The following is a 12,204-nucleotide window of genomic DNA, read 5'->3' on the forward strand; positions in this document are numbered from 1 at the left end:
GATGGTAGTGGTGTCAAGGCAGGGACATGACCCTTTATGCAACAAAAAAAGTCTTTCCAGGTTGTCAGTGGAGGCATCTGTGGACTGATCCATAATCTCATAGACAACCTCAGCTGGTTATATCTTATTAATGAGCCATTACCCATGTCAGAACCATCAGTGGGTTTGACAATTGCCCCACCAACCAAGGCCTGCAAGGAGCAGGGCTTGGAAGGCAGACCTACCAGCCTAGTCTTGTGATGGGGCGATGATTCTTGTTGCTAGGGGCTGGACGTCTGTGGTGAGGCCTTAGGTGGTACTGTGGATGCTGCTGTATAAAATTCAAATAAATGGAGATGAAGAGAAACAACAAAACAGACCAAAATATAATTCAATAAAAAAAGGATAGTAAAAGAGAAATTAGAGGAGAGAAATACAAGGATACAATAAGTTCATTGCTATATAACAATGAAAATATATTATCACAACTACAATTGCATTATTCTCAAGGGAAGAAAAAACATTAGTGACAAGAATGGGTGTGTACTACGGATTGAAAAATGTAACTTGGACTACTGAATCTCTGTACCCGCTCCAAAGTATAAGGTATGTGCTGCATTTTGATGGCAGTACAGCATGTGGTGTGAAAATAAACCCCAAAACCTTCCTAACGTGTTATAAAGGACAGGTATGCTATAGGTTGACTACCATGGCAGCATTGCTGCTTCCAGCTGTATGCAGAGTCTTTTACTCTAAAGTGAATATGTGTGTGTGTGTGTGTGTGTGTGTGTGTGTGTGTGTGTGTGTGTGTGTGTGTGTGTGTGTGTGTGTGTGTGTGTGTGTGTGTGTGTGTGTGTGTGTGTGTGTGTGTGTGTGTTGTAAGTAATATTTCATACAGCTGTGTGTACATGCTCACATATGTACACTTATGTGCTCCAGTATGCACAATAAAATATATTCTGCATGTTGCATGCAGCTGCGTCGAGTCACACCATCCCCACAGTACTCTCAGTCAGAGGTCAGTAATTCATGTGGACCTCCCCAAAATAATGGTGTAATAAAAACAGACTCATGCAGAAGCAGAGTACCCGCTGTGGGAATAGAACATGGAACTTTCTTATTGTGAACCATGAAAAGAACGTACATTAACTATTGAGCAATCATGACAATGCTACTATTGAAAAACTACTATCAATGGCTGCCACTCTAGTGGCATAGAGAGATAATGTCTTGACTATGATCCATGCGACCTGGGCTCAATTCACATCGCAGGTGACTGATGGATTAGCAGGGAGAGATGGGTGTGCCCACCTAGGGGAGGGTGATATATGGTCATCTCTTGGTAACAATCTCTAGTGGAGGCAGGGGAATCACTAGAAGAGGTGTGCTCAATATGTAGCAGTGGTCCTGGTCGAGATGTTGCAGAGGCAGGGTGATACACCTCATACCCACATTACATGTATGTCTCAGACCATACCACAAGCCACAAAGAGGTGGGGAAGAAACAGGGTAAGCCCCACTAAGACCCCCCCAGATGGGAATTCAAATTTGCTGAGCCCTGTTGCCTTTGGTCTGTGATCAGCCCAAGCAGTTACTGGAGTATGTCAGGGTTGAGCATGAAGCATGAAGAAGACTGGGTGCAAACAGGACATGAAGTTCAGGATGGTAACAATCATGTTTGCAAATGGAGAAGAAAAAGTCATGAAAATGGTTAACTGGCAAAAATAGCACATGAGTAATATGCAATGAGCAACAAAGGTTAGCCCATTTATCACAATGAAGCTGCCTAAGATGTTTAAGCTCTGTGACCAATAATTAGGCTATGACTCTAACAAGTTAACAGCTTGTATCCTTGGAAGTATACAGCTTGATCAGGTGCACTATAAAGGAAATGTAATCACCCTTTTGCCTGGAAAGGCAGGTTAACCTCCCCTGATATTGCAGGTGATGGAACTAAGGGAAAAATGACAGGCATTATTATACTACAGTCTATACAGTTTGATTAATATTTTAAAAAAATTAAATATGTCTACAGTACATTTCAGGAGTTCTCACTCTGACTTTTTCTTTCCACTGGGAAGAAGATCTGGGTGGCATTTCTTCCAGTCACTGTAGTGGTGCCTACATTGCTCAGCAGGTTGGGGATGCCAGCAATCCTCAGTCACCAACCTGGTGAGACAGTGCTTGGTATCCACCTTATATTGGGAGACCTTACATGAGCCCCCAGCCAATGATCATGGTGGTCTCTAATCAGGAAGTGGATAAATGTTTTAGTCTTCTGAGAGAACTTCCAGGGCACTATACAATTGACAGTGCCCTCTGAAGCCATAGCCATGCACCTATTCTTATACAACAGAATGATGTATGGGATTCACACTCATGCCATTTTCTGTGCCAGGAATTGTTACTCATCATAGAGCAACTAATTAATGAGGCAAAAGTCAAGGTTGGAAATGGATCATGACATGTTTGAACTTGTATAATACTGTGCTACAGATATGATATATAGCAACAACGTCTAGCTATATTTCAAGCTGTGTAACTATTATAGTGATATCACTTTTTGGTGTCCCATGCCAAAGCCAATGAAGCTGGGAAATACAGAAAATCTGCCTGTGCATGTGAAGTCCATCTGGTCCTTAGGTGCATGCATAACACCATATTAGTAGAATACGTAATCTGGAAACATTCTCATAATCATTAAGCTCAGAGAGTTGAATCAGGACAATATAAACTCAAGTGACTGCAGAGAGCTACACTGTGTAATGAAAAATGAAATAGATATCCAGAATCATGGCAGACCTCATCTGCTGATAAATAACATTGTTGAAATCTGAATTTCTATTTGCTGAATAGTACTTATGTGTAGTGGTAAATGAATGTCATTGACTGCAAATCCTTGCTTGCTTTGAGGAAATATGCAGTGGCTAATAGTAGAAGAGTAGGTAGTGAAGCACAGATAATGATGTTCACAGTGGCTATCTAGATTAATGGCAGGCACACCCAAAATGCATTATGAGGTGTAGTGCTTAATGCAGGCAGGCCAACCCTGTTTTCTAGTAAACTTAGACACACACACAGCTATACCAGTGTATAACTTTTTTAGGACACATATTGCTGTATAAAAACAGTTACAAGATGCTGCCACACTCATTTTATACCAGTACCAGGGCACACTATCACATATGAAAAACATTGCGTGCTTTAAGTACTGAGGTAATACCATGGGTGGTTTTGTTTATGGCACCACCACCATATAACTTGTACCACCCAAGGCTGGACAGCAGTCTGACCCCAATGATGACAGAGGTAAACAGCATATGTAGTCAAGGAGTATAGTGTCTGTGCTAGAAACAGAGAGTGTGCAGACAAAATCCGCCAAGCAGATCAAGATCACAGCTATTTTGCCTGTAGATACCCAAGAAACACACAGCACACAGGGAGGCCAGTCTAGTGCTGGCACTCACAGTCAGGGCAGTGTGTAACTCACTGCGGCCCAGTTATTAACATCTGTCACAAAACTCATAGGAAGGGAGGTGGCATTGTGGGTGTGTTGGTGCACTTGTGCACATCATAGGCATTAGTATAGCCATCTACTCGTACTAAATGTGTCAATTGTCAGGAATTAACTTATGTGCCGTGCTAATATGCATGCACAATATAGTACCACCACTGCCTTTGAGGAGATAATATAGATAATGCAGAGTGTGAGAGATTACCTCAAGGAGAGCATGTCTCACATGCTTGACATTTTTGACAGAATCAATAACATACTGATACAAAAGAGCTCATCCCAGATGACATGTGGCAGGTGTGACCATGCAGCTGCTCCACCTCTGCTTCTATGGATGGCATCTTCAAGGTTATGGCAATCATGGCATTGGCATGTCTTGTAACTGATGCACACAATCTGCAACATGCCTACATCTTGGCAGAGATATGTTACTACCTGTGATACTCTAGTAGAGGCAGCTCCTATGTGCAGGGGTGTTCACAGGATGCTAAATCATTTTCCATCAATCCTGTCAATCCATCAAGTTGCTGTGAGACAACAATTGCTAAGGCTGTGGTCCAGCATACTTCCACACATACACATGTGAGTGCTCATACAAACACACATACACACACACACACACACACACACACACACACACACACACACACACACACACACACACACACACACACACACTCACGCACACACAAAAAACAGTGACAGTGGCCTATCAAAAAGCATTTTTCATTAGTCCTTTCTATTCTCCACATGTAACACACACTAGAAAAGTATATTTTGATTTTCTACATGTTTCACCTGTGGAAGACATTGCATACCTGTGCTCCCTCTTCCACCTCAGTAAATGATGGTAACTCTGCCCTAACCTTTATAATTTCTTACTTAATTTATTACTTTGGGTGACTAGATCTGATGCACAGTGTAGTCAGTCTAGGCATGAGTGAGCACAAATTGATATTACGCATGCACTTATCACTTTAACTGTAATCTATATGCTGAACTAGTTGGATGCTTTATCAGACCAACTCACACGGTGCCCATTTCCATCTAGCATGTCCATCCACTGCTGCTCAGTCCTTCACTGACCCCTGTCTGGCACATGATCCTCTACCTGGTGCACATGGAGATGTTCATTCTGCACCACCAAATACAGACACACAAAGGAAGTGTGCCTTCTGTAGCCCCAAGATACTCACCAGGGCGATTCAGAATTGTGACTAGGTAATGCTGTGCTCCTGATCTGTCACTGTCTGAGGATTTCATAAGAGTTTCATCAGCCTGGTCAACAGAGTGTATCTAGCATCACCAGCAAGGTGTTTCTGTGCTGTATGTGGGACTCATGAATATTGTCAGTGTGGCCTGCAGACATATTATAGATGATAGCCTATATATGCCAGACCCTCCCTGGCAAGTAAGGGAGTGATAACCCTTGCGGCTCATATTTTTTCTTCCCAGGACACTAGGTGGGGCATTTATTTCAATGTGCATGCAATCTATTGCCTCTAACATCTCAGGTAAAAGGGCTGTAACACAGAAATCACTGCAGGTATTGGCTTTCTCCTCTGGGATATGAGGAAAAAATGGTCCCTATATCTTGCATATATAAAGACATGAATACCATAGTATCCACTTTGATGGGTAATCCACAATTCCCATGGTCCTGCAGATGAGGTTGACATCTATCAGATCCTCTCCCTATCCATGCAGTATTTGTCTACAATGTTACTGTTCTGAAGGCCATGAAATGATAAGTTCTGTTGGAAGACATGGGGACATTGAGAATGACAATGCACATTAGTTTGGCCCATAGTGGCATAAACAGTCTGTTGCCTGTACACATTCACTAATGTAGAAAAAAATCCTAATATTTTTTTGCAGCTCTCTTACATGAACAGAATGTTTCTGAGTCACTTCACCATCTTGTTTTACTTCATTTGCATACATGGATATCCTCATTTTAATACTGTTGATCATTATCATCTCATTATACCACATTAGCATATACGTTGAACTGCTATGCGACTCAGCCTCCACAGTGCAAAATGAGTCATCTTTGAATAGCACATGGCCGTTTGCTGTTCACTCTTGCTACAATAATGTGGAAAATATTTCTGAATTCCAGCAATAATCGCATTTCTATTGCATGAATGTGACTTAAAGAAATTGCCTTTCTCTTAAGGTGCAGCCGCTTCTTGTCTGATTATACTAAATAAAGGAATGAAGAGGGTATTGCTTCTGCATTGGGACAGGTGTATAGGGCTTTGCCTCTCCCAAAGAAGAACTTTCAAAAATCAACACTGCATTATTTACTTATTTTTAAATGAAGAATGGAAGTCATTAAGTATATCTCACTAGTGCCATAGACCCTTTTATGTAGTTTATATTTTATTTTATCTAAAAACCTGATTACATTTTTCTCTATTCCTTCCATTTACACCTAATTTTATAATCCTCCTATCTTCCTACTTTTCCCTCTCTCACCTTCCACTGGCTCTCTAACAATGGGGTATCAGTACCTCACCTTCCTATTTTACCTCCCCCAGCTTTCTTACTTCTTTCAGCAGTTTCTATCTGCTTACCAAAATTAACTATTGTAATTCCTCTCCTTCCTCTGATACACTTTCTAGTTAACTTAAGTACGGTTTGCATTTTGGTTAATTGACTAAAAGTAAATCAAAGTTTTTTATACTGTTTCTATATGTTTTCCTTTAAATGTCTTTAGTGTTTGCATAATAGTACAACTGCCATCTCATTGTCATGTTATTGCTTTAGTCTATGGTATACCTTATGCACTCCTTAAATTGTTTTTGAATTTGTATTTCAATTGAACAGTTAGAGCATTGTGAAAAGCCAGAAAGTTCTGTCTTCCAGACAACCGCAGACTATTACAAAACAACTGGTAAAACGGCCAAAAGCAAGAGTACACAATATTATTAGCATAAACTATTGTTTATTTTCCGCTTTCGTCAAAGGCTTCATCAGAAAAACCGAACACATAAATATTCACCAACACACACAGTTTAAATACTTCTACAAACCAATAAAAAACACTTTACAATTGTGACATCATAATTAACTTGTTTAAAAAACACCCACATTATTACATACTGAGTGTATTACTTATGTAAATACAATCTACGTTTTTTTTTTAAAACATTTTATATTAACTGCATCATTTAAACCAGGTTCCTTGTCTGAATTTAACCTGATTTGCCACATAGCTTCCCTTTGCTCTAACTCTGTTTTAAAATCCCCCCCTCAAGTCGTAATCCCTTTGTTCTAGCACTGAAAACAAAAACTTATTGTAGTGAGGACATTTTAAAGTATGCTTGTAAAAGGCATTCTTAACATCTTTCTTTTTTATGTTATAATAATATTCCCTGATCCTTAGACTTAATGTTAGGGTGGTCATCCCTATGTAGAAAGCAGTACAATAGGAACAAACTGCTATGTAAACTAACCCTTTGTCCTTGCAATTAAAATGACCAGGAACTCTAATGGTGTATGGTAAATGTGCCAAATTGATGAATGGCCCTTCTAAAATGTGCCTACACATATTGCAACTACCACATCTGTACATACCCATAGGCCTATTGATATTGTTTGATCCATCTCCGGATGAAACTTTGCCTTTTTCAAACAGGAATTTTAAATTATGATGGTTCTTATATACGAATTGTGGACAAGAGCCAACTATCGTGTAGAGATCCTGATTCCCCTCAAGTTTTTTCCAATTGTCCTGTATTATGTTCTTAGTAAGTGGACTGTCAACTGTCATATTCAAATTACAGTAGACACCTCTGTCTGTTCCATTTTTCTTCTTGTAATTATTATTGAAACTACTAAATGGAGCTATCAGTATGAGTGGGTAGTGTGTCATTCTTCTGTCCATTACTGTCCCTGTTGTCATTCTCAACTGTTCTTCTTTGTACCCCCTGTCCATAAACAACCATATAATAAATTCTACTTCATCTAAGAAGTGTGACTTTTCACTAGTCATATGCCTCGCCATAATGAACTGCCCCTTTGATATTTTATCCTTCATGAATTGTGGATTTAAACTGGTGTGGTGTAAATAACTGTTGGTGAAGGTAATTTTATGATGGATACTACTATAAAACTTTTTTCCTTTTGGTGTCCCATTCCATACTGACATCAAAAAAATTAACATTCAAACCGACGTCCCCTAGAGTACATTATAGGAAATCAGACATCAGTCAAACCACAAACAAACTCATTAACTTTGTCTAGGTCACCTCAATGATAAAAAATAAATCATTTTCAAATCTTTTAAAAAACTTCACATGATATTTTTTCATCAATTCTTCCATAATCACATGTTGCCACCATCCCATAACTAAATTTGCAAATGAGGGGGCTGCTGGACACCCCATGGCAACCCTTCTCATTTGTTTAAAAAGTTTTTGTTAAGCATAAAAAAAATATTATTCAACAAAACATCTATTAGTTCACAACAAAAATTACATTTATCATTGGAAAAATCAGAAAATCTTGTCAAAAATTGTCTGACATAGTCAATTCCAATGTCATGTGGGATACACGTGAACAATGATATAACATCTGCTGAAAACATAAAATACTTTCCAAAATCAAAAAACATTTTCCAGTTGTTTTGTATTAGTTGGAGCATTGTATTTGTGGAGCTTATCTCCAAGGGTCTCTGCTGAAAATGGGCCAAATTAAGCCCATATGGACATTCCTGTTAAACAAATAGAAATAAATAAATAAATAAACTTTGAGCTTGCTTCTTTTCTCTGTTGTTTTAATATCTCTTTTCCTTCTTTAGTTTGTGATGTTCAGCTGACTTGTACATTGCCATTTTTTTCCCTTATGTGTTCACTTTATTTAACATGCACCACTGAGCAAGAAAAACATCTTGATTACAATCCATTTAGAAATATTTTTAGAAAAGTATGACATTAGAAAACAAAACCTTAGTTCAAGTATAGCAATACAGTATACTTGCATATATGTTTTATCAAAATAAATAAAAAGCACATATTTTCAGAACAACCTGTATTCCCATTAAGATACAGTACACTTCTGTGAAAATAGAAAGTACAAATATATTTTCTGCAAAACAAATATTTCAGTTTCATACATTCTTAAGACCCACATGTCTGAAACAACATGCATATGACATGCACAAATGCAATGGATGCATGTATACTTGCATGCATATAACCCACAATGTACACTGAGACACACAGAACTATACACTATAACAAATGCATTGACATAGAGTGTCTAATAGAGAGCAATTCCTTTATGTATCTTTCAACTGTGGCTGTGATCCACCCCACCATGTGTAATAATTGTAACTTTGAAATTGCTATTGCTATGAAAGAAAGAGCATGCTCATATGATCATAGGATCATAGGAAGTTACTAGGCTAATGGCCTTAGGGCCCTTTCAAGCCTAGTCTAGTTCTACCCTTATTTCCATGATCAGCACCTAATCCCCCTATCCAGGAGGGATACAGGTAGAACCCCCAAGGTGACTGTATGGTTACCCATACAATTGTCCAGATTGCATTTGACGAGGGCCAATGAGATGCTCTGTTTGACATGAAGTGGGAGCCTGTTCCAAAGGTGTGGTAACTTCTGGGTGACTAATCTGTACCTCCAGCAGGCTTTATTAATGTCACATACCAGGTTAAGGTCTTTAGAGCAAGTAATCTGTGTACCATTTGACTTGCAGATATGCAGTGTTTCGAATAAAGCAGGATCAGAGATTGCATTATATCTATGCAAGGCAGAGATTGACTCTGGGTAGTCTGTATGAAGCAGAATGAAGTGACAGTGATTTCAGACAATTCATATAGGACAGATGACAGGTGAGGAACCTTTATTGTCTCTGCAATTGCTGCAGGTGCTTGGAAAGGGACATATCAAAAGGGGTGTTGTACTCAATTACTGGCCTGATAAGGTAAGAGTGCAGGGTGGTTATAACTTTTTTTTCTCTGGAGGCAATGCCCTTATGTATGAGATGAGCAATATAGAATGCCCTTCTTACCACAGTGGAGACATGGTGGTGAAAGGTAAGGTTGCTGTTAACCTGTGTCCCCAGGTCTCTTACCACTGAGTGCATATTTAGGGTGATGCTACTGATGTGGTAGTTAGCAGGAACATTGCTGTCATAGAAAGGGATGATAATACATTTTTTTGCTTTGACTTTAAGGCTATGACTTTGGCACCAATCATTTGTTTGTGTAAGACCCTCTTGCAGTATGTTGACATCATTCAGAGATTCTATGACAGCTCCCAGTTTGCAGTCATCAGCAAACTTTTCAGCCACAAACCTTTAGTTTTTGCTTGTACTTCAGAGAAATAGCTACCAAACAGCAGAGGTCCCAGAACTGATCCCTGTGGAACACCACTTGATACAGGTCTGCTGTTGGAGGTGGATTCTCCAATTTTGACTATATGCGTTATATCAGTGAACCATTTAGTGACCTATCTAATGATATAAGGGTTGATACCTAGCAGGATGAGTTTGTCAATGATGCATGAGTGGGGCATAGTGTCAAAATCCTTGGCTAAGTCTAGGTAGGCTATATGCATAGATTTCCCCTTGTCCAGGGTCTAGGTGACTGTCTCAAAGAAGTCCACCAGGTTTAACAGGCATGATCTGCTTTGACAAATCCAAACTGAGTAGGGTCAAGTGTTTGAAGATTACATATATCTTTGTTGCTAAGGTCCATGATGATTTGCTCCATTGCATTCCAGATAAGGCTAGTCAGGCTAATAGATCTATAGTTCCTGGGGTCAGGTGAAGTACCACCTTTGTGCTAGGGAATAATGGTTGCAATTTTTCATTTCGCTGGGATGAAGCCAGTGCTTAGACTATGACTGAAAAGTGTACCCAATGGTGTTGCTAATTCTTGTTGGAGCCCATATAGGACACAACCTGGGATGTTATCAGGTCCCATAGATGCTGTGTTTTTGGCCTTAGAGCAGGCATTTATGACCTGTTCTTTAGAGATACACGGTAGGGGACAGGTGGTACATGTGTCAGGGACAGGGGATAGAAGTTTTTGCAGAACCTGTCGGCCAACAGGTTCATAGGTTCATAGGTTCATACTAGGCTATCTGCCCAAGGGCATTTATAAGCCTAGCCCATAGTTTTGTGGCTTACACCACCCCTTTAGTTTGGAGAAACGATGCCCATTATTTTGCTGTGCCTCTGTCGAGCAGTGACACTGAGGTATATGCCCATTATTTTGCTGTGCCTCTGTCGAGCAGTGACACTGAACTATGTTCACAGGCTTAGTATATGTGATATCATTAACTACAAGTTTGGCACAGATCTGGGCCTTTCCTTTTGGGTTATGAATTTAACTAAAGAATGCCTTGTGGTTGTTCTTAGTTGAGGAAGCTAATTTGGATTTGTAGTTTGCTTTGGAGGACTTCACAAGAAGTCTTGCTTGCTTGTTAAGCTAAGGAAAGAGTGTTTCCAGTTTATAGCTTGCCTCTTACTATTAGACAGACATTTCTTCCTCTTGTTGTATAGCCATTGTACACAAGGCAGGTTTGCTCTTCCTTGAGGAGCTTGCAATGCAGTTATACAGGTGATTGTATAAAGCATTGGTGTAGAACTTGGCATAGTTTATATAAACTATTGTAATTGTGTAAATGTATATGTTTTAACAGTAGAAACTAGAACATAGAGGATTAACTTGCAAAACTTTAAGAAAATAAGTTAAAACTAAATTGTTATACGATTGTGCTATAAAAGCTGTTATCTCTCAGTTTCAATGCAGAAGCAGACACAATGTCTAGAGCTAGAAGTTTTTTGTATTGTCTTGAAAAAGAAGTAATTACTAGGTTTGAGATGAAGAAGTATATTATTGTTTTATGACTTCCAGGATCTGCAAACATCTAAGCGATATGTATTTTTCACAAGGAGATATCAAATGCTACAAGGGTGGTTTAGCCTGGGAACTACAGTCAGGTGACAAAAAGTGATGTCATCCAAGCTAACCCAGAAGTAATATTTGATATTAATTTAAGAACTCTCTGACAGAGAGAGAGAGAGGGGGGGGTAGGGGGCATTTTGTATCTTGTCTTTGACCTAGAAACATCCACTCATCACCACCTTCTGCACTTACCTTGCTGTAAGTTTGTAATGCATAGTAACTCTTTTAGATTCAGATAGGAATATAGTAAAGTATAGTGTATATCTTTTATTTATTTATCTGAGACTGTCCTGCAATGTTGTTTTAAATATTTCCTGTGATTTTGAACTCTGAAGTCACTGTGAATACATATTTAGTATTGTCTTGTTCTTTTATTATTTATTATTAAATATATTTAACCCTATCTTTGTGACTGATATCTGTGAGACATATTTAAGCTCTTTACTTGCATATCTATATGGTGACACTGTACAAGCCACTCCTAAATAGCCTTGATCTTGGCCAGACCACCATTTGGATAATAGTAACATTACACAGTAGGACTGAACACCCTTTGTTAAGGGCCTTAAGTAGCTAATAAAGAGCTGGCTGATGGCAGTTGGAATTACCTTTTAGTCTGGGCAGAAGGGGGCATAGGTAATAAATCTGTGCCAGCCTTTCCAAGATATGTGTGTCTGTTTGCATATCAATCAAATCTCAATGTGTGTGTGTGTGTGTGTGTGTGTGTGTGTGTGTGTGTGTGTGTGTGTGTGTGTGTGTGTGTGTGTTCGCC

This window comes from Protopterus annectens, chromosome 3.part1 (assembly GCF_019279795.1).
Source record: "Protopterus annectens isolate FY-2018-M chromosome 3.part1, PAN1.0, whole genome shotgun sequence".
Lineage (NCBI taxonomy): Eukaryota > Metazoa > Chordata > Ceratodontiformes > Protopteridae > Protopterus > Protopterus annectens.